Below are 19,839 nucleotides of genomic sequence, written 5' to 3'. Positions count from 1 at the left end.
CCCTCTTATCTCTTCTCCTAGGATAATTAGTGATCCAGTCCCTAAGGACATATCACTCTTTGATGTAATGATCTCATAGTATAATAATATTTCTCATTCTCCTTACTTCTTGTGTTCTTCTCTAACCCAAGATGACGAGCATTGCTTAGCTAACGATGAAAAAGACAAAGAAATTATTAAAGCAACTGAAACACTCGAAAAGAAAACACCGGTAATCGAAGAAACTGAAACAGTTGACATCTCGAATGATTCAACTCATAAAAGAGAAGTTAAAATCGGACTAACATTGAATAAACAAGAAAGAACCGATTTAATTAACTTACTTAAAGAATTTATCGATGTATTTGCTTGGTCATATGAAGATATGCAAGGCATTAATAGAGAAATAGCTTAACACACTATACCACTAATTCCAGGAATGAAACCTGTAAAACAAAAGTTGCGTCGAATGAAACCCGACGTAGCACTTAAAATAAAAGAAGAAGTTCAAAAACAAATAACTGCAGGTTTCATCAAGGTATCCAAATACCCCGAATGGGTCGCCAACGTCGTCCCAGTTCCAAAGAAAGACGGAAGGGTAAGGATGTGTGTCGACTATCGAGATCTAAATAAGGCAAGTCCAAAGGACGACTTCCCTTTGCCACACATCGATATTTTGGTAGACAACACGGTAAATCACGCGCTTCCCTCATTCAGGGATGGATACGCAGGGTACAGTCAGATTCTCATGGCAGAAGAAGACATGGAGAAAACAACCTTTATAACACCATGGGGCACTTACTGTTACACGGTAATGCCATTCGGGTTGAAAAACGCGGGTGCTACTTACCAACGTGCAGCAACTGCCTTACTTCATGACATGATGCACAAAGAAGTCGAGGTATATGTCGACGACATGATTGTGAAATCAAAGGACCGTCCAGGCCATCAAGTAGCCTTAAGGAAATTTTTCGAAAGGCTAAGAAAATATAACATGAGGTTGAATCCATCGAAATGTGCTTTTGGAGTCACCTCAGGCAAGCTCTTGGGATACGTCATAAGCTCTAGAGGAATAGAGGTAGATCCAACCAAGATTAAAGCAATCATGTCCATGCCACCGCCCAAGACTGAGATTCGAGGATTTATTGGCCTATTGCAATACATAAGTAGGTTCATATCAAAACTGACAATGATATGTGAACCAATCTTCAAGAAGCTCAAGAAGAATGTACCACTAATATGGGATGACGAGTGTCAAAAAGCCTTTGAAAAGATCAAAGCCTATCTCGCAAATCCTCCCGTATTAGCGCCAGCACTTCCCGGAATACCTCTTAGGTTATATTTGACGGTTACCAAAGAGACAATGGGAGCCATGCTAGCACAAGAGGTAGAAGGAAAAGAGAACGCAATCTATTACCTAAGTAAAACGATGCTCGAATACGAAATACGCTATACACCGCTCGAGAAATTGTGCCTCGCCTTGGTATGGGCCACAACTAAGTTAAGACATTACATATTGGTGCATACCGTTTTCGTAGTCTCCCGATTGGATCCACTCAAGTATCTGTTCGAGAAATCTACACTCAATGGACGTATTTCAAGATGGATAGTCAATCTAGCCCAGTTTGATGTACGGTTTATGCCACAAAAAGCTATTAAAGGATCCGTGGTGTCAGACTTTCTAGCAAACTTTCTAATAGAAGACTCGACGCCAATACAAGACAATGAATTTCCAGATGAAGACTTAATGGTCACTGAAGATGATACTTGGACCTTGTATTTCGACGGAGCCTCAAACCAAAAGGGATGTGGCGTTAGAGTGCTACTAGTATCACCTAAAGAAGAGCACGTTCCAATCTCAATAAAGCTTGATTTCGACGTTACCAACAACGCTGCTGAATATGAAGCATGCGTTGTAGGCCTTGAAACAGCCTTGGCATTGGGAGTAAAGAAGTTAAGGATATTCGGAGACTCTTCTTTGATCATCAATCAAATATCTAAAAGGTGGAAAGTAAGGAGCGAAAGCCTAGCCCCTTACCAAACCTATCTGGAAACTCTTACCGATCAATTAGAGAAGGTAGAATACACATATCTACCTAGAGAAGAAAACCAATTTGCTGATGCCTTGGCAAGATTAGCCTCAATGGTTAGGATTCCCACGGAAATCGAGCAAATGCCTCTAACTATCGAAAAAAGGCACAAACCAGCATATATCCAGGCTATAGAAGACGACGATTTAGTCCAAGGCGAGGAAGAAGAAGAATAAGAACCGTGGTACACATACATACTCAACTATGTCACCAATGGAGAATACCCTCCTCATGCTGACAAAAGAGCAAAGCGAGCATTGAGACTTTTGGCTTCTCAATATGTACTCATAGACAACGAGCTACATAAAAGGGTACCTAAAGGTCGAGCTCTTCTATGTGTAGGAAAGGTGGATGCACAAAGAGTAATGAGAATAGTTCACGAAAGAATATGTGGCACTCATGTAAATGTCAAAATGTTAGTCCAGAAAATAATGCGAGAAGGATATTATTGGAATACAATGAATAGGGATTGCTATCAATCTGTAAAAAGATGCCCTAAGTGCCAAATTTATGCCAATTTACAACATGTCCCTCCATCTTTGCTCTACACCTACACATCGCCATGGCCATTCTCTACATGGGGAATTGACATAATTGGCTAAATCACTCCCCCAGGAACAGGAGGCCACGAATTTATTTTAGTAGCAATTGATTGCTTTACAAAGTGGGTCGAAGCGCAATCATACGCTAAACTCACTGCAAAACATTTAGCGTTCTTTATCGAAAGAAATATTATTTGTCGATATGGAGTCCCACATGAAATGATAAGTGACAATGGAACTCACTTTCAAGCCGAATGTGAAGAATTGCTACAAAAATATGGCATCCAACATCATCATTCGTCCCCTTATAGACCTCAAGCAAACGGAGCAGTCGAGGCAGCTAATAAAAATCTAATGACTATCATCGAGAAAATGACAGAAAATTATAAGGATTGGCCTGACAAGCTTCACTTCACATTGTGGGGTTATCGCACGTCAATCCGTACATCAACGGGAAATACGCCATTTTCCTTGGTATGTGGAATGGATGTCGTACAACCTGTCGAACTAGAAATACCATCTCTACGCATTGCGCTAGAGAGTAAACTCGATGAAGTTGAATGGACTAGGGCAAGATATGAAGAATTGATTCTACTCGATAAAAAACGACTAGAAGCTCTACATCACACTCAGTGTTATCAAACTCGTATGGCTAGGCATTTTAACAAGAAGGTCAAGACAAGAAATATCAAAGTAGGGGATTTGGTATTAAAAGCACTAAGGAAAAATGTATTAGACCCAAGGGGAAAATTTATACCTAACTGGTCTGGCCCCTACATTGTTAAAACAATCCTGTCAGGAGGTGCAGCAAAACTAACTGACATGGATGGCAATGAATTCTCAAACATGACCAATCTTGACCAACTTAAGAAATACTACCCATAATTACTTGAGTAGGATACTCAAGAGAGCTACTTTCGGCCTGATTCCTTAAGAAAGGATACGTAGGCAACCCTTTACGGGTGCGGCCACTTTATTTTTCGACATCTCCGCATTCCAGAATCAATTAAAAAGTCAGCTGAAAATCGGCAAATTATTGGCGTCGCAGAACAGAGCCTGGCGCCAGCCGATGGAATTGGCGCCTGGCGCCAGACCTCAGTAGCTAGCGCTTAACGCCAATTGCTGGCGCCAATTTGGGAATAAAATCTGGGAAAATTTCGGTGTTTTTTTCGGAAAATTTTTTACTTCAGTACTCGAAGAATTTCTGGAAAATTAATTTTTTTTTATTTTCATTGCTTTAATAAAATGAATTTAAAGTAAACAATTTAATTGAAAGCTATAATTTAATTAATAAAATAAAATTACATTATTGATGGAATTTAAATTAGGCTGAAATAAATTAACTTTAAATAAAAATAACAATCTAAGTCTAATAAATCTAAAGCTAAGCAATGCTCTTAATCCTTCTTTTCCTTTTTAGCTCTTTTCCAATTCTTTTCTGCTTCCTCCTCTTCATCCATTACTTTAGCTAGTAGGCATCCTTTAGAGGACCTACATTCATTGGAGTAGATAGTCTCCCCTTCAGCTAGCACTCCGTGCTTCTTTTCCACCCATGTTTTTTTGTCTGTGGTGTTAGCTTTCCTTTTTCCTTTGTCTTTGGTAGTATTTTTCTTCCTAGGCATTGTAGGTGTTTTGAATTCAATTCTCGCACCTAAGCGTTCTTTGGCAGGAGTCACCCTGTCACCTAGACGATTCTTCACATCGGTTCTACCCTGATCAATCGAAGATTTCTTCAGCAACCACTTCTTTACATCATTAGGCAAAGAAGGAGGAACCTTTTGGGTAATCACTTCCCATAAAGGTCTAGCGCTCCAGTAAGCATAGAATCTATCTACTTCTTGAGATACAGGGTACTCATAGGGAGGACGAAGATCCCCGGAAGGAATATTCTGAAGCAAGCCGTATTGTCTTTTCACCCTGCAGGGATAATAATAGGTTACACGAGACAAGATGGGAAGACGGCAGAAAGGTTGCTTGTTAACACCAACCATCCTTTCTATTTTCCACCATGGGATGACCCACTTGATAGCAAAATCACGTGATTCAAATACTTTTCTCCACCCATGACGCCCAATTTTAGGGATGCGCTTCTTCCTTCTCACGAAGCAATTGGGAGTATATTTTTCAATGTCATCCGGAGGGATAATTAATCCTAGCCTCTCCATTAGCCACATCTGTAAAAAAAAAATTGCAATGCAAATAAATTATTATTACAATACAAAAATATATTTTTTGATTTCTGTAATTAAAAATATTATTTTTCTACCTGTAATAAAATTGGAGAACCGCGAAGAGGTGCTTTTGGGTCCCTTTTCAATTCATCTAGACTAATCATAGTCTCTCCAACTATTAATGGCATTGGATTCTTCCCTGATTCAATCTGTTCTAGTACAATGGTTATAATTGATTGACCCTCATTATTTTTACCAATACTAAGAAAAAATTGATTAAGCATGCAAAATAAAAACGCCCTTCTTCTATATGTATGAAAAGATTCAGAAAGAGGTTTATCAAAATAATGGCGTGTGAATTCCTTCAAATTAACTATGTTGCCATCCACTATTTTTGATAAATCCCTTTCCTTATAGTAGTATGCATCTACTCTAGGGATTACTACGAGGTCTATTGCAGGGAAGCCTAAGATAGCACCAAACTCCTCTGGCAAAGGGCTAATCTCATCATACCCTATTCTGAAACAATGCGTATCAACATTCCAAAATTCTAAAGCGGTATGTATGAAGTCTAGGTCTAGATCTACCCCTTTGATGCCATAAATTCCCCCCAAGTCAAATACATTTAATTATTTTTCGTCTCTAGCATTAAGAGATCGACACCATTCATGAGTGTATTGGGTGAAGGTTTTAGAGGCTAAAGACATAATTATTATTTTTTCTAAAGAAGAGAATAATTTTATTCGCTGGAATTATGAGAAGAATCGGCTAGGCAGGGGGCTATTTATGCACAAATTGCGAAGAGTTTTAATCAGAAGAAACATGGAGCCAGCGTCAATCGGCGTCAAACCCCCGATATTGGCGCCAACCGCCAGAGCTTGGCGCCACACGCTAAGTGTAGCGCCTGGCGCCACGCGCCATAGTGTGGCGCCAACTGGAGCCAAGTCACCAAGACAGCCGCGCGTGCTCAGCTTGCGTTTTTAATATTAAACTCGAGTCAGTTAATGACTTTATGGCTCCGTTTTATATTCCTAAACATCTTTTCTATCTTTTTTTTTTAATTAATTAAATATAGCTATTTTTAATTCATATTATTCTTTTTTTGGACTTTATTTTAAATTCCAAAACCGACATTTTTTTTATTTTTTCCTTTTTTTATTTTTTCTTTTTAGGGGAGAGAGTCGGATAATATCCTCCATCAATAATAAAAATGACGGAGTTTTTGTGCAAAATTGTTGTCACACTTCTTTTGCACACACTAACATACACATAATAATAAACAATCAAATAAATTTATGATAACATAAACATACAAAATGTGTCTCTAAATGATGAGTCAAAGGCAAAGTTCTATAAAAAAAAGTCAAAATAAATACAGGAACAAACTACGGCGCCGGAGGACGTAGGCCCATCATACCATAAAATTGCGCCGTACGAGGAGTCACCTCTCCACCGACTCCAGCTCCAGCTTCAGCACCAGTCTCCGTAGGAGGAGGGAGACTCAAGATAGGACCACTCCAGCAAGGATCAACCTGAGGCTGAGGCCGCGGAGGCTGCTGAGATGACGAGCCGACCTTGTACATCCTACCACCTCTCAAAGCCGAGGTAGCCTCTCCTACCAGTGCAGCAGGAGCACCCTCGGAAGAAGATCCCGAGCCCTCAGCAACGTCGGCTCGAGCAGCCTCAAAGCGACCGCCTCTACCCCCTGACGAAGTGCGACGACGTCTCAAGCAAGACCTCGCCGGATCTCTCCGCCCCTCAGGTCTCGTGCGGGTGTGAGAAGCGATAGGCTGGCCCTGCTAAAAGAATTAAATCATAAACAAGGTAAAACTGAAGCAGTAATGCAAAAATAATGAGTAAAGAAAGACTACCTCTCGAACGACATCATCCCGACGACAGGTGGCCGCGTTCCTCATCCAGACGAGCTGGCTCCGGAAGGCATCTATGCATCGTGCCATAGCCGAAACCACCTCGCGTGAAAACTGTCAGAAGAATAAGTCAGTAAAAATGCATGACAAATGAACACAAAATTCTGAAAAAAAAAACTAGGCTTACTCGAGTCTGGTGGCGAGGAATCGACCGCTCTACGAAGCGCTCGCCCTCAGGAGCCGGAGAAATCATCTCCTCGATCGGCCCGTACATCCCCTGGTAGTGGATGGACATACGGGGTGGCACAAACTCAGCAGCACCGTCCTGATAAAAACATAAAAATCAGTAAAGTATTACTTGGGGGCTACTTAGCGAAAAGTAAAGAACTGAGAATCTTACCCTCACATCCTCAGCCGGTACAGGCGCTGGAGCTAACAAAGGTAGTAGCTCCTCAGCATAACACCGCCCGAGGATCACATGGGACCGCCAAGGGGTACAAGCTCCCTCAGACATGCTCGACAACCGCGCCTCGTCGAACATATGACGTGGTGGAGCGGCAGGAACGACGAAGACATCAGAAGAGTGCTGTCTAGCGACCCTCTCTCCTAAGTACGCGACCGCTCCATAGGTCCCCAAAAAAAACCGACGCTCAGCAGAATACTGTGCGGCTAATCCAGGGACTGTCCAACCGCCCCACGGTCGGTATACCACCTCAGGTCCCTATAAAAAGCATCAATTAGGCAAGAATATATCTAAAGCACCGCGAAAAAGCAAGATAAACGATAAAAGTCGTACCGAAATGATCCAGCTCTGAACACGTGCAGTAAACATATCCACATGGTGGCCGCCCCAAGAGGCGCTCACCGGAAATCCCCTCGGCGATGGTCTCGCCGGCGCAACGGAAGGAAAATACTCGTAGAACCAGATCTACAAGGAGTTAAAAGTGTAAATAAATGCTAACTAATATGTAGGGCTAAACGTTATAAGGAATGATGTTTACCTCTACGACCTTCCAAAAAGCAGACAAAGCGACGTTCGTCCTAAAGGACCGGTGACGACACGAGTCCCTCAGCGCACGAACGAAGTCAGCATAGGCCAAGCTGGCCCAGTCATAAGTCCCGATCCGCTGGAGATCACGGACAGCAGGGAGGTAGTAAAGCAATGCCCTACTACCCTTGTCAGGGGAGAATGTCCCTGACAACAACATCAGCACAAAGATGCGCACCCGCTGCTCTCGGGTGGTCGCATCGTCATCAAGAGCCGCTGCCAGCGTCGAGCGGCGAATCCCTCTAGCACTGAACTGAGTCGTCTCGACCTCAGCTCGGGCCCGAATAGCGATTGGCCCCAACAGCTCCACGACCACTGAAGAAAAGACGTCGATCCCACCGTCAAACGGTAGTGGCACAGAAGTGAACTCCAGTCCTGTGATGAGACTGAAGTCCGTAGGGGTGACCATCATCTCGCCCCAAGGAAAATGAAAGGTGTTGGTGGTGTCCCAGAAGAACTCCACCAAAGCGCGCACTACGTGATGACCCCCGCTGAAGGCGACCATAGCCTCGGAGGTCTCAAACAGAGTAGCTAGCCCGCAAGACTCTCATAGGAGCCTCGTCTCAAGATCCCTGGCGATGTGCATCCTGTACAAATCGCCTAAACTTTCACAGCCAGAGCCGTGATGCCGTGTCCTCCCTCTCGAAAATGTGGTAGACACGGGCGAAGAACAGAGTCCGCTCATCCCACTCCGGAAGCCGACCTAGCGAAGTGGACGGCGTGGCGTCGTCTTCTACGGGCTCATGCTCCCGTCTAGTGTTTTGGGACCGTGAACCCGAGCCTCGTTGTCTAGCCATGCTACATTGTGCAGAATCATAATAAATTAAGGTTCTATAGTATCTAAGGTTCGCCTAGCCGCATGATACTATGTTCACAAAAACAGAGTACGTAGTACTAAAACAGAGCACAAACTCAAATTGAGCATGATAGCATTTTTCAAGCAATCAAACAATTTCTTGCAACACTATAGTGATTATTGTGACAAATTGAACAAGAATTACTAGCAAGAATGTCAAGAACGAGTCACATTGTTCTTCACGACCTTAAGAGGTCCAACAATGGCAGATTGCTTATTTCTTCACCAAATTGAGTCAAACAAGTCTCAAATTACTCCCAAGGCAATATTTAAACATAATCAAGCAATTTCATGGCATAAAACTTGACAAACAACGCAAATTGAGCATCATAAAATTCAAAATTTCTTGAAATTCGTGAATATTCATGCCAAGAATTCATAAAAACTGATGTGAGTTTGAGGAAAACTTACATAGATCGGGAAAATAGATGAGAAGAGCTTTGATTTGCAACAAATTTGAGCGAATTCGGTTAAAAAACGAGCAAGCAATGAGCAATTGAAGCTTTCGGGTTTCCTCGAGCAGTTTCGCGACGAACAGAGCAGCGAAATGAAGAGAAAATGGGAATTTAAAGAGATTCACGTGCTGGCGCCAGTCCCTATGCATTGGCGTCACAAGTTGGGCTTGGCGCCTGGCGCTAACGCCTAATAGCTGGCGCTGATGGTCTTTCAGCGACGCCAAAGCATCCAGCCACCTGATGAGGTTGTGCTAGCCTTCTGCAACGTATTTTGGGTTCCTTGGTACGCCAGTTAGCCCTCTAAGCAATTTGACATGATTTAGTAATCGGCTTGATTACGTAAAGTGATCGACCTAATAAGAGATTGTCTCACTTAGCTTAAAGCGCCTAAGCATTGGCTCATTAGCAAAAGGCACCGACGTATAGGTTCAAGAGCAAAAGGCACCGACATATAGGTTCAAAAGCAAAAGGCACAGACATACAGGTTCAAAGCAACAAGAGCGCCGACGTACAGACATAGCAGAAGCAAAGTTCAGGCAAACTTTTAAAGATCGACAGGCGTGGATCTTCGGTAATTTCCTTTGGAAAATTATCGCATCAAATGAGGATGACTTCAAGAGAAGATATCTTCGACAACGTTCCCTAGCTTGCAGAGAGTTATCGCGAACAACTGGAGGTAATTTCGGGCGAAGTTATCTTCGATAGTATTCCCTAGGATGTGGGATATTATCAATACGAATGAGGATTATTTCAAGCGAAATAATCTTCGATAGTATTCCCTAGGATGTGGAATATTATCAATGCGGATAGAGATTGTTTCAAGAGAAATAATCTTCGATGGTATTCCCTAGGATGTGGAATATTATCAATGCGGAGGAGGATCGCTTCAGGCGAAACAATCTTCTATTTGGAAGCAGTTACAAGCGTAGCGGTTTTCAAGCGGGATGGCATTCTCTAGCTTGCAGGAGGTCATCAAAACAATCGGTTACTTTCAGAGACGTGTGCTCGACGGTGCAAGATACGCGTTTCTTAACTCTTTTATCTGTTTAACTAACGCTAGTTTTGCAGGTATCGGCGTTGCAAGAATGATTTAGGATCGCAGAACGTTCTGAATCATTCTCCGTCCCTATCGCTACTTTGACTTTCGTTTTCGAAACTCGCGTTTCTCCAAACTCAGTCAAAGTGGGGGCTTCTGTAGACACCCATTTGTGTCTCCCCAAAACCAAACCCAGTGATGAGTACCTTTCACGTCGAATCATAGTCGAATGAAACGAAAGTGTGGAAAGTCTAGTGTTGCGGAAAGTTTTATTTCTTTTCTCTTCTCTCTGTTTTTGAAAACTTTATTTTAAGAAAACAGCCAATCTAGTTTGGTTGGTCCATGATATGGGTCCAATAGTAGTGTAGTTGGATGGGGCTTGCAAAGACCTTTCCAACGATATATTATAAGCCCAATTCTGATGAATATTGAGGAAGTTATGGCCAATTTACTAAACTGGGCCCGGTTTGAACTTTATATACGGCCCAATGATCTAGGGGAGGGCCTAATATGATTTATCATTCCTAATGAAATTAGGAATGGTTTTAGTCTTCTAGATTCTTCTAGAAGGTTCTTTTCATTCCTAATTCAATTAGCATTGATAAGTTGACTTTGTTGACTTTTCAGAGTTTTAATTAAAATCAAATAGCATTTCCGAAGAAATTATATTATTTTATCCTCCAGTACGGTAAACTTATCGGATTTTCGAAAACGCGTTAAAATCAAGCTTGGCGTCCAACCCCAGGCCTTGGCGCCTAGGACCAGGCTTGGCGCTAGTGCTGGTTTCCTGTTTCCTGAGTGTCAGACTCTGTTTTGTTAATTTATCTTTTTTGGCTGATTTTCTCTATAAATATCGTATTAAAAACTCCGTTTTCATTCATCATCTACATCTATCATTCACCGATTTACACCAATTCTTTTAATTTTCTCTTAATCATTCATCTCTCTCATTCATCTTTCTTCTCTAAACTTGGTTTTCTCATACAAAATTCCGCATTCACAAGATCTAGAAACACCTAGCCATATTCGAAGTTGCCTTCGCCCTAGACATGAAAGGTTTTAATTTCTGAGGGTTTGGTCCCAAATCTCTCTTTCAATTATTTTATTTAATTGTTTGTTTATTATTTTCCTTGAAGTTACTAACGTGTGTATTTTGTTATTAGAAAGAGGTACGAAGCATCAAATTAAGTACTTTAATTGATTAATTGATATTATGATGTAGATATCATGTTTATATTGTTATTATGATATTCCTAGTATCATGTCTAGGGTAATTTTAATATTAAATATGATTCCTATGATGCTTCCTATGTTCTTCCTAATATTTATGATTGCTAATATCATGTTAGGGTTAAAGATTTGATTTTTATTGCTTAGTGACATGCTAGGGTTTGTTATTAATCTTGTTAGTATCATGCCTAGGATCTTGCTATGTTTATTATGCTTTAATATTAACATGAACATGATTATGATTATAATTGTTATGATTTATGATGATGATGATGATGATTATTATTATTATTATTATTATTATTATTATTATTATTATTATTATTATTATTATTATTATTATTATTATTATTATTATTATTATTATTATTATTATTCTTATTATTATTATTATTATTATTATTATTATTATTATTATTATTATTATTATTATTATTATTATTATTATTATTATTATTATTTTGATGATGATTGTTTTATTTATGATGATATTATTATTGTTATGATTATTATAATTATTATTCATGATATTGATTATTTATCATGTTGCTTGATATATTTTATTGTCATTGCTTGATCACGCCTTTTATTGCATGTTTAAAGGGAATTGGTACTTGCAATCACGCTTAATAAGATAATTAATAATCTTGTTAGGGTTAATTTGATTATAATTCAAGTGATCGCCAATACTAGTTTGTTTGTGCATTAAATTCAACCAACATAGATTAAACAGGTTTAGGGTTAATCCTATTGATTGCATGTTAATTAAAAAGCGCACATGAATACGATCAGAATAAAGTAGAGGCCTATTATTAGGGCAGGTTCAATCTCTTTTAGGTTAGATTTGTACCTTCATCCCCGAACCCTTATTTGGTTCATGACCTTATGGAGTTGACGATCTCTTGGATCGTTAAGGGGTGTAACCTTCATCCTATGAACGGTTTACAAGTTCCTTAAAAACTTGTTGGCGACTCTTTTGCTCTATCTTCTTCCCTTTTGGACGCCACCGTACTTTAGTGTATGATCACAGTGGGGTTCAAGCTAGTGGGATTTTAAAGGCTTGAAATTATTCCCTACACCAAAACCAAGCCCGGTGATGAGTACCTTTAACGTCGAATCATAATTGAATAAAGTGAAAGTGTGGAAAGTCTAGTGTTGCGGATAGTTTTAATTTCTTTTCTTTTCTCTCTGTTTTAGAAAACCTATTTTAAGAAAACAGCCAACCAGTTTGGTTTGGTCCATATCAAGGGTCCAATAATGGTGTAGTTGGATGGGGCTTGAAAAGAGCTTTCCAACGATATATTATAAGCCCAATTCCGATGAATAATGAGGAAGTTATGGCCAAATTAATAAACTGGGCCCGGTTTGATACTTATATGCGGCCCAATGATCTAGAGGAGGGCCTAATATGGATTTATTATTCCTAATGCAATTAGAATTGATTTTAGTCTTCTAGATTCTTCTAGAAGTTTATTTTCATTCCTAATTCAATTAGCATTGATAAATTGACTTTGGTTGACTTTTTAGAGTTTTAATCATAATAAAAGAGTTTTTTTAAGGAAAATACGATTTTACCCCTCTGTACGGATAAATTTTATCAGAATTAAGAAAACACGTGAAAATAATAATTAGCGCCTGACGACAGACATTAGCGCCTGGCGCTAATGCTTGGCGCCTGGCGCTAATGTTCAGCGCTTGGCGCTAACTTGTTTTATCCTCATCGAAACTCTGGTTTGTTTTTCTATCCATTTGGCTGATTTTCTCTATAAATAGTCTCCTAAAACCTCCGTTTTTCATCATCAACTATCATCAATTCTCTCTAATTCTCATATATTCTCTAGTTTTCTTATTCTCTCTAGTTTTAAGAATTATCTTCTCTCTCTAGCTTTCTTTACAAAATTCTGCATTTACAAGACCTAGAAGCACCTAGCCAAGTCTGAAGTTGCCTTCGCCCTAGACGTGAAAGGTTTTAATTTCTGAGGGTTTGGTCCCAAATCTCTCTTTCAATTATTTAATTTAATTGTTTGTTTTATTATTTTCCTTGAAGTTACTAACGTGTGTATTTTGTTATTAGAAAGAGATACGAGGCATCCAAGTAAGTGCTTTAATTGATTTTATTGATATTATGATATAGAAATCATGTTTAGATTGTTATTATGATTCCTAGTGTCATGTTAGGGCGTTTTTATCTTCTTAGAATCATGTTTAGGGTAACAACTATAATTTCTAATATCAAATATGATAATTGTGATTTCTATGATGCCTTTAATTGTCTTTCCTAATATATCATGATAGTATCATGTTAGGGTTAAAGCTTTGATCTTTATTGTTTAGTGACATGTTAGGGTTTGTTATTGATCTTGCTAGTATCATGCCTAGGATCTTGCTTTTATGCTTTAACATGATTATTTTTATAATTGTTATGATTATTATTATTGTTATCATTATTATGTTGCTTGATATATATTTATTGTTATTGCTTGATCACACCTTTTATGCATGTTTAAAGGGAATTTGTACTTGTAATCACGCTTAATAAGATAATTAATAATCTTGTTTAGGGTAAATATGATTATAATTCAAGTGATCGCCAATAATAGTTTATTTGTGCATTAATATTCAACCAACATAGATTAAACGGGTTTAGGATTAATCCTATTGATTGCATGTTAGTTAGAAAGCGCACATGAATACGATCAGAATAAAGTAGAGGCCTATTATTAGGGCAGGTTCAATCTCTTTTAGGTTGGATTTGTACCTTCATCCCCGAACTACCAGTCATGGTTCCAAACCTATTGGAGTTAACGATCTCCTAGATCGTTAAGGGGTGTAACCTTCACCTCGTGAACGGTTTACAAGTTCCTAAAACTTGTTGGAGACTCTTTTGCTCTATCTTCTTTCCCTTTGGACGACACCATGCTTAAGTGTATGATCACAGTGGGGTTCAAGATAGGGATAATGCTTGAAATATTCCCTACAGACTCCCTGCTGGCGGCTCTTCGAGATTTATCGAGTCAGCCTGCATCGTCAGCTTTCCTCCGTGGATTGCTAGAGTTTTGGTGGGATTCCACCAACACTTTCCACTTTTCATGGGGAGAGATGACATTTACCCCTTTAGATTTCTCTATGATTACGGGTCTTCCTTTTGGAGGCAAGCCCGTGGTCATAAAGTTCGTTAAGGGGTCAGATGAGAGACTGCGCGACCTTGTGGGGGACCGTCTTGCGTCGACCCTTCACGTGTACGCGCAGTCTTGTTCGTACTCGGTTCTTGCCGACGAGTTATCAGCTGACGAGATTGATCGGCAGTGTACACCTAAGCAGCTGGCTCAGATATACATTGCTCACGTTCTTTCCGTCACTATCTTTAGTGATCGAGGAGAGCGTTTCGCCATTGGGTTACTTATTTGCCTTAGTGATTTGGGGCAAGTAGGTGACCTGAGTTGGGCGGAGGTGTCGTATTCCCGTATTCTTACAGCTATGAGCAAGGCGACTCGGGTGATGGATTCCGCGGCAGCTACTGAGGTGCCTCGGATCTCCCTTACGTGGAATGGTCGTATCCTTGAGGTACGTGTTTTAAGCTTCTTTTGGTTATTGCTTTTGCTTTTCTCCTTTAGGCTTATCTTTTCTCGGTTTCAGGCTTGGGGATACTCGTACCTGCCTTTCTTAGCCCCCGGGATGCTTGGGGCTGCTCGTTTTCCTATCGACCATCGATTGGTCACGATTAAGAAGAGACGAGCCACTTCTGCCGGCGACTTTCGCCACAAGATCCTTTCGGCGACTCGTGCGTCGGTGAGTATTCCAACTACATGTGCATTTTTTTATTTTATTTATTTTCTGACGATTTTTCATGTGGTTGTGTTTTATAGATCGATCTCCATCCTTGGAGTTTGATCGTCGGGGTCCCTGAGTTTATCCGATCTGGCATAGTTCGTTGTCGTTTCCGGGCCCTCTATCCGGGACTTCCGGTGCTCCAGAGGACAGACGCTTGGTTTTTAAGCGAACGTGTTCTCTGGCAGATTTCGTCCGAGGAGCCTTTGGTTCCTGCGGATCCTCCGATCCGGATGTTACGTCCGGACTTGCTATCTACCGAGGATCGAGATCAGGCGATCCTTGGTTATCCAGCGGAGCAGCTGGTGCTGCCGGAGGTTTCTTATCCGGCTTTTATTACATCCAGGCTGACTCCTTTTCCAGCTTTTGTTCCAGTTAGTACTCTAACTCTCTCTTTTCCTTGTTTTTATTTATTTTTCGGAACTTCGACCCTTTTTTCATATATATATATGTTAGCGGGTCGAGCTAGGTGGTTGGGTGCCTCCTACAGCGGAGATCACATATACCGATGCTGTCGGATCGGTAATTCGTGAGACCCTTCCAGCAACGGAGGATGATGAGGGGATACCGTTTGTACCTGAGACGGTTGAGTCGGTATGTCTTTTGTGTATATGTACTTAAGCATTTCTATTTATTTTTTGTTTCATATAAATTTGTTTACTAACTGTCCTTGTATTCTTGGAACGGGTTTTGCGGGAAACCGTGAACGGCATGGTGAGGACTTTACGTGCTTTCCGAGCTGCTTATCGGAGAGCCCTTGTGACTTTGTCATGCTGTGATCATCTAATGATCGCGGTAAGTTTTATTTCTTTTTCTTTTCAACGAAGTTATTACATTTCATGTATTAATCTTCGTTTTGGATTTTGCAGGATGTGCAGCAACCGTCTAGTAGTCGCCGAGCACCCTGATTCCTTTTGTACACATATTACATATATTTTTTTTAGGAAACCGATGTACATATTTATTTTTGCATTGTTGTACATATGACTCATTTATTATTATTATTTTTTGTTTCCATGTGTACGTATTTATTATTATTTTATTATTATTATTATTATTATTATTATTATTATTATTATTATTATTATTATATATATATATAAAGGCAAAAAATTTCGAGGGAGGGAAAGGGTTCCCGACTTACCCCCCCCCCCCCCCCCTTCAAAAAAAATAACCAAAACTCGAAAAAGGAAGGGGAAAAGAAAGCAAAAAGGAAGAAAAGGAGAAAAAAGAAAAGAAAATAAGTAAGAAAATAATAAAAAGAAAAAGAAAATAAGAAAGTAGGAAAGAAAAGGGACACAAAGGGTTAAAAGGCAAGCGTATGATTTGTCTTAAGATTTCGTGAAGATTCCGTCATTATCTGAGCCAAAATACGGATATAAATCTAACTCACATGCTGTGACAGGGGAGACACGCGCAACTGAATGAGTTGCGCGCGGCTGTCGCGCGCATGTGAATTGGTTGCGCGCGGATGTCGCGCACAACTCATGAGTTGCGTGCGCCACCTGTTGGTGAACTTTGCTTTGAGCCAAATTTGCCGAAAATTTTCCCCTCTTGGGTCTATTTAAACGTGGTTTCGTGTAGGCTTTTGATCATCTCGCATTCATTCGCTTAGTAATATCATAAGAAACTAAAAAGAATTAATCTCTCTAAATTCTCACTCTCTTTTTTTTTTTTTTGAACAATGGCGAAGACCTTTGAACAACGTTTGAAGCAATGGGTCACTTCCCTTTCAACCGAGGACAAACTAGCTATCAAAATTTATCACCTAGACCCTCTATTGAACTATATGCAACTAGTGATTAATTTCGATTTTCTTCATGCCGCAGTCAACCATTAGGACTCTAACCACCATATTTTCTTGTTTAAAGGGGACGAAATTGTCCCCCTACCCGGTGAGTTTGAGGCCTTGCTAGGTTTCCCTACAAATACTCTCCCTGTGACTTATTCGCCTACCTTGTCGGATCCCAAACCTATATTCCAAAGATTTTTTGGCTTATCCGACAATGATATGACCAATATTGGAACTGAAGAAGGCGTGGACTTGATTCAATTTATTGAACATTTCGTCGCCCCTTGTGACAACATGACTAAACAACGCTTTAAAATTCATACTTTATGTTATTGTCTTGTTGTTAATTGTTTACTTAGGACAAGCAAAGAATACAGAGATTATTCCATGGTGTCCATAGTAGAGCAAATAGAGGGATGTCATTCACCCGCTCCTTTGGCTTTGGCGGAAACCGTTCTATGTTTGAATCGCCTTAGAGGAGACCCTAACGAAAACGGTTTCACGGGAAGTTCACTCCTATTACACGTACGTTTTTTTTTTTTGTTTATCAGCGCAAGTTACGAAGTTGCGCTGGCATGACCAGCGCAATCTTCTGCGCTGCGCGCGGATGGCACGCGCAACAAGTTTTGATGCGCGCGCCACCTGCTTGTGTAAAAATCGCAAACTGATTTTTTTTTTCTTTTTTTTTTTTGTAGATTTGGCTCATGGAGCGTTTGCGAATTGTTGATTAGCCACAAAACCTTGAGGCTAATGGAGTAAGGACATTCCCTGGACGTCGAATCCTTTATAAGCATAAGAATGAAGAGGAATGGACGTCGTTATTCTGTCATGGAGTTCCTAACATACGTTTTGTGATTCCTTGGTGGAACATAAATAGTATGGTTGGGAATAGTCTCAATTTTCCTAACATTAGGCTTTTAGGCCTATCTAGTACTACTTATATTTTTCCTTGCAGGGTAATGAGACAATACGGGATGAAACAAATTATTCCCTCGCAAGATTGTGATGCCCCTAAAGATGTGATTTTTAAACCCGAGCAAATTTTTCGTTGGATGGAGTATTGGTCAAGTCTTCCTGGATGGGTAGTACAAAATCAACTGCGAGTATTGTATTATCTTCCTTTTACAAAGCTTGGATGAATACAGAGGATAAGGGTAAATTAAACAAGGCTCGATCTCAGTATCAAGCCGTCACAGCTCGCAATCAATCTAAGCCCTTGATGCATTCGGCCACCACTACTCCTCCTAGTGGCCAAAACAAAGGGGTGAGAAGAAAATTAGACTTCTCATCTCCTAAGGCGCGTTCGAAGGAAATAAAAAGGAAAGCTCCCTCCAAACCCGCACAACGAGGTGTGATAATCAAGGAACCTTTGCAACAAACTCGAAAAGGGACCCTGACGAAAGCTTCGGAAAAGGGAAAAAAGGTTAAAAAGACCCCAATTCCTAAATTGAAGAACAATGTATGGGTTAAGAAGAAGAGCGTAGGAGAAAGTTCTAAGGTTTCTGAAAATACTGCGATGGAAACTACTCCTCCATCGTCCGTGACAATTGAGGACAAAGTAAAACCTTAGAGTGTTACACAGTTTCGCTATTAGTTTTAAATTGAATAAAGTGTAATCACTACTATGTTTTTTTTTCATTTACAATCTAGTTCAACAATGTCTCTCTTTTCTTTGAAATTTTAATGAAATAAAATGAGCTTTATATTTTTATATTTTGATATGACCGAATCATAAAGATTGCTTACGTATTCGCATTACGAAATCAGGTCTTTGCGTAGTTCTAATGTTTTTTTTTATGTATTATTTTTTTATTTTTCTTTAATCTCTTAGGTCGAAATTAAATGAAAAATTAATCAAACCTTGTTTAAAAAGAATTAAATCAAAGTTTAATTTTATTGAATGCTAATTAAAATTCAGGGAAAAAAGCAGTAAAAGGGTCAAAATAAGCGTTAGGTGGAGCCCATAGACGGAAAATCCACCGGATTTTTGAAATGGGTGGTAATCTGAGCATTTATTTAAGGAAAAATTGTCAGGAACTACCCGCCTAATAGGTCATTTTGTCAACAACTACCCGCTTAAATTTTTTATAAAAAAACTACGCACTAAATTTAAAAAGTTTGACTGACACTACCCATTTTGATTTTCCAGCAACAAAATTAAGCGAGGGGGGCTCACTTTTGTTTTTTCTTCCAAAATTTAAATAGAAAATGATGAATAACTCAATTAAGAAGCCAAACCAAGTGAATTCAACATCAATTTAGAAGCATTACATATTTCTTAACTAAAATCACTATTACTTTCACCCTCTTTAATTGGAAAAATATTAAAAATTTTGTGTTTTTAGGGTGTGTCGTTGTAAAGGAGATAAGATTGGTTATTATATACGAGGTTTGGGCTAAAGTTTTGGGGGAAAAAATAAAATTCGGCCACACTTGCCGGATTTTGTTGCCAGAAAACCAAAATAGGTAGTGCTACACAAACTTTTTAAATTTAATGGGTAGTTTTTTTGATAAAAAATTTAAGCGCGTAGTTGTTGACAAAATGACCTATTATGTGGGTAATTCTTGACAACTTTTCCTTTATATAATTTAAGGGGTAGTAATTTAAAATAAAACATTAAACGGTTGGTTAGTTCAAAAATGGTTACATTTTTGGGTGGTTATATAAAATTTAAGTAAATAATATTTCACGGAAAAAAGGGAGAATTAAACCATATAGATTTGCGTGTCATTATTTTTTTAAGCCGAATTGAGTCATTTACTCTTTTTTTTTTTTTTGCTTGTTTTGAGCTCAATTTGGTTTCTTAAGATTCAAAATGACCTCCGAAATCTTTACTAGACATTTTTCGGCACGCAAATCAAAAAAATTTACTGGTTTCGGCGAGAATGGTGGCTAGAAAACTCAATAAAGATGCGCTTTGCATCTAAGTCATTAGTTTGTGGT

The sequence above is a fragment of the Chenopodium album genome, chromosome 4, assembly GCF_948465745.1.
Source record: "Chenopodium album chromosome 4, dcCheAlbu1.1, whole genome shotgun sequence".
Lineage (NCBI taxonomy): Eukaryota > Viridiplantae > Streptophyta > Magnoliopsida > Caryophyllales > Amaranthaceae > Chenopodium > Chenopodium album.
This window is presented reverse-complemented; position numbering follows the sequence as displayed.